Here is a 5,072-nt window from a genome sequence, read left to right on the forward strand (position 1 = left end):
ATCCATCGAGGCGACGACTACCGCCTTTGCTGCAGCCGCCATTCGCCCCACACTCTGCCAATCATCCAGATAGGTCAGAGGTGTTGCACCATATGTTTTCACATCGAAGATTGATGTTTGTGTTTGCACCCTGATTAAATGTTAATCTGTGACTGGGGCTCGAGCCAACAAACATACTTGACGCAACAGCAAAATATTGACTGCGCACCACGGGATGGAAATTCAATGCACACCTTATCACTGGACGCAATTCAGCACATTTGTAGCTCGTGCTTTCTTTCAGTATTGACTGCAGATACTGTAAATTTGAAATAAAGAAAGAAAATGCTTGAAATATTCAGCAAGTCAGAAAACATATCAATAGTCAATAGTTCTTTATTGTCCCACATACAGACATACAGTGAAATTCCAGGGCTGCCAACATTGGTTGATAGTTGGGAGTGAGAAATTGCGAGAGACCAAAAGCCTGAGGGATCGTAGCGACTGGGGGGGGGGGGGGGGGGGGGGGGGGGGGGGGGGGGGGGGGGGGGGGGGGGGGGGGGGGGGGGGGGGGGGGGGGGGGGGGGGGGGGGGGGGGGGGGGGGGGGAAGGGGGGTGCCCCTATCCCATTGGAATAAGGTTAGGCTAAATTACATTCCTAATTACATTCCACAGTAGAGCCAGGCTCTGGTCAACAGGTGCAGCACATGAATTATCTTAGTATATTCATATATGGAAATTAGTTTATAATCAAACACTTGGCCCATGTTAACCAACCTGGGTCTCACTGCTCACCTGATACTACTCCTGACCCTGACTCCAGTTGCATACCTTCTCTCATTCCTGACCCTGAGTCCAGCTTTACACCTGCCCCCCTATTCTACCCTGATCATAGCTGCTTACCTGCTTAGGTTCCCAGTGCTGAACACTCCCATTGTCCCAGCTTTGACTGCACACCTGGTACTATTCCAGACCTTGACTCTAGATGCACACTTGGCCTTGTTCCTCGCCCCTCTGCACTGACAATATATCTGGCCCACACATAAAGCCTCATATCTGACACCCTGGACTTAACCTATTACGTTCAAGTCCACAGGTGCTTATATAATGCGGTAATCTTTTATAGGGCACTTCACAAACCGAATTGTGTATAACTAAATTTGCTACATCCATTGGCTTCCTTGTTATCTAACATGCTAGTTACTTTGTCAAATAAGTCAACAATTGGTTGAACACAATTCCTCATCCATAAAATTATACTCACTCAGCTGTATAAGTATTCTGTTACCATTTCCTTCATTTTCCTAACAAACTGTTCCGAAGTAATTTTCATCCCCAATATTTTCAGTATATTGCTGTCTTCCTCTCAGCTGGGACTTTTCCGAAATGCAAAGTCCATTAACTATATATTTTAGCAATATTATTCTATTAAATGTGATCTTGAAAGTACATAATATTTTCTGTGGTATTCATAACACAACAATGATAAAAATATCTTTGTTTTGATTGCATCTACCAACATGAATACATTATTATATTACAGTTAATATGCACCGAGGGCAAATTTTTATTCCAATGCTTCCCATTCCCAATTACATTCACATTGAAGTGATTGAAATCCAAGTGAAGTTTAAATGGCATCAGAAAAACAAAACCTCCGGATGATATTCATTACGTGGTTGGTTGGAGTCAGTATCAGCACATTTACTATATTAAACTTTGAATATTCAGATGTCCTGTTTCAAGTCTAGTCAAGTCAAGTAAAGTCAAGTTTATTCATCACTTACACATAAAGTGCAAGTGAAATGAATTTTCTAGCAGCGGTACAATAAAAAAAATCTATCAACATGTATCACTCTATGACTCCATTATACCTCCACCATGCATGAAAGCTTCAAAATCAAGTGGTTGAGTTTGATTGCCACATACTCAAGCATAGAAACATAGAAAATAGGTGCAGGAATAGGCCATTCGGCCCTTCGAGCCAGCACTGCCATTCAATATGATCATGGATGTTCATCTAAAATCAGTACCTCTTTCCTGTTTTTTCCCCATTCCCTTGATTTTGCTAGCCCCAAGAGCTAAATATAACTCTCTCTTGAAAACATCCAGTGAATTGGCCTGCACTGCCTTCTGTGGCAGAGAATTCCACAGATTCACAACACTCCGCGTGAAGAAAGTTTGTCCTCATCTCAGTCCTAACTGGCCTACCCTTTATTCTTAAACTGTGACCCCTGGTTCTGAACTCCACCAACATCGGGAACATTTTTCCTGTAGTTCAGTAAGTGAAAATCTAGCAGGCAAGAGGTTAGTGACACTATCTTCCACCATTTCTACCCAGTGCTTAGTACTTACTTCCAGCAGCCACTGGTTGTCCTCCAGGATGCATCGAGCCGCAGCCTGATCCATGCTGGTTGCCTGGGCGAATTCGGCATAGAGACTCTCAAGGCAGCGGCGCAATGCTTCCAAAGCCTCCAACGGCCCGGGACTCTTGCACTGAGGCTGCTCAATGGCCGGAGCTGCAGCGAGCGACTCGCCAGCCCGGCAAACACTCGCCAGCCCAGCAAACACTCGCCAGTCCCGGCTCCCCGTCCGCATCTATCCCCGCCGCTGCTTCTGCTTCCACTTCCATCCCTCCCTCAGCCCCGGCTCTCCAACACCCGCGGCCCATGTAGTTGATATCAGTTTTGACATTTTCATTGATCACAGAATTTCTCACGACAGAGAGTTTGGCGAAATGTGTGATTCTCACGCTTAATGCGTGAGAGCTGGCAGCCCTGCAGTGAAATTGTTTTTGCATATATTTCAGCAAAACATTGCCATATATTTGTATAGACAAAAGCACATTCACGTTTTAAATCATGATTTTTTATAATATCATTAAATACATGCTTAAGAAAGGACAGGAACATAATATTCGGTATATTTTGATACAAATACATCGATAGATGCTTCTGAACACATCATCAATGATGTAACCTAGGGTCATTGGGTGTTTCGGGTCTTTCAACATCAGACACCCTCACCCAGGCGACCCAGCCGTGGTTGATCAGACCACGACTTGTATTCAGGTGGCATTCGCTCTTCCCCATGGACCTCCTCTCCTGATCCAGAGCCATCTTGATGCCTTCTTCGTTGCCTCTGTGGTGTTCTTGATGGCCCTTCTCCTTGCCACTCCATTGATGCCCAGTGCATTCAAGGCTTTGTAGAGCGATTTCCCTGTAAAACCTCTGCAGCCAACCTCGATGGGCATACACCTTGCCTTCCAGCCCTGCTTATGGCAGTCTATGACCAGCTCTTCATACTTGGCCATCTTCCTCTCGTGGGCCTCTTCCAGACGGTCCTCCCACGGCACTGTCAGTTCCAACAAGACGATGTTTTTGGTTGCCTCTGAGACCAGGTGGATATCTGGCCCTCAGGGTGGTTGTGGCAAGGTGCTGTGGAAACTTCAGCTGTTTCACCAGGTCTACGGAAAGCTGCCAGTCCTGCGCAGTCGCCAGGATTCCTGACTGATTCCTGGCTGCTGTGGTTCTTGGCAGCTGCACTCCGGCCTTCACAAAGGTGATCATCTGGGTGGTGGGGCGTTCTCTTCTGCAGCTGCTGATTCCCATGCTGATGGCTTCTGCAATGGGTTTGAGAACCTGGTCATGACGCCATGTGTACCGGCTCTGCCCAAGAGACTTTGGGCAACAGCTCAGGATGTGTTCCAATGTCCCCTTGCCTGAGCATTGCGGGCAATCTGGAGATTCCGCTTTGCCCCAGATGAAGAGGTTCGATGGGCTGGGCAGGACATCATACACTGCCTGGACCAGGAACTTGATGCGCTGTGGTTCAGCCTGCCAGAGCTCAGTCCATGTGACTTTTCGGTCCATGGCCTGCTCCCACCTTGTCCAGGCTCCCTGCTGCCCCAATCCAACAGCTCTGGTACACCTCTCCTCCTCCACCACTGCCCTCACTTCCTCCTGGACCAGCCTGCGCCTCTCCTTCCCCTTGGCCTTGTCAAACTGGGGAGATGGGAAGATTCCCAGGCCTGCTCTTCCCCGAGTCACTGCTCCCACCAGGACTCTGTGGCGTATCCAGGACTCTGCTTGCAGCACGGCTTCGCCAGCTCTCCACTTCCTCCCAGTTTTCACCTCCACCCCTGCTTGAGCCCGTTGACCCTCCGAATCCATGCCAACCATCAATCACTCGTATACAAGTCTTATGTTATCCCACTTTCACATGCTGCATACTAGGGGCAATTTACAGAAGGCAATTAACCTACAAATCTGCACATATTTGGAATGTAGGCGGAAGCCGCAGCACCCGGAGAAAACCCATGCAGTCACAGGGAGAATGTACAAACTCTGCACAGACAGCACCCTTGGTGAGGATCGAATCAAAGTCTCTGGCGCTTTGAGGCAGCAGCTCTACTGCTGCACCACAATGCTACCCCATCTAAACTGATTTTTCTCATATTTCTACAATTACTGCTTGTCCTGTTGAGTTCTAACATCAAACTTTCTCTGAGTACAGAGATTATGTGTTGTAATGATGGGTCATTGACTTAAAACATTATGTTTCTTTTCCTGTCTTCTATTGAAAGAAGAATTGAGTGCAAGAATGAAGATGAAATAGGGCACTGGTGAGACCTGGAAAATTGGGTACAAATCATGTCTCCCTACCAAAGGGAGGATATACAAGTAATAGAGGATGTGGAAGATGGATTCAATAGATTAATTCCAGGGAGGGGGAAACTTTAGTGTGAAGAGCCATTAAACAGAATTGGAAAAAAATACATAAAAAGTGCTGGAGTAACTCAGCGTGCCAGGCAGCATCTCTGAAATACATGGATAAGCAATGATTCGGGTTGAAATCCTGAAGAGATGCTGCCTGATCCACTGAGTTACTCCTGCATTTGGTGTGTGTTTTTTCTCTCTCCCAAATCAGCATCTGCAGTTTCTGTTGTCTCCATTAAACTGAATGGATCTATGCTCTCTTGAATTATTCAGGATGGGAGATGATTTAATTGAAAGACATAACAATATTATGGAGGTTGACAGATTTGGTGATGCTATTTTTCCTGGATGTTGTGTCAGAACAATGTGTCACGG

This window comes from Leucoraja erinacea, chromosome 12 (genome assembly GCF_028641065.1).
Source record: "Leucoraja erinacea ecotype New England chromosome 12, Leri_hhj_1, whole genome shotgun sequence".
Classification (NCBI taxonomy): domain Eukaryota; kingdom Metazoa; phylum Chordata; class Chondrichthyes; order Rajiformes; family Rajidae; genus Leucoraja; species Leucoraja erinaceus.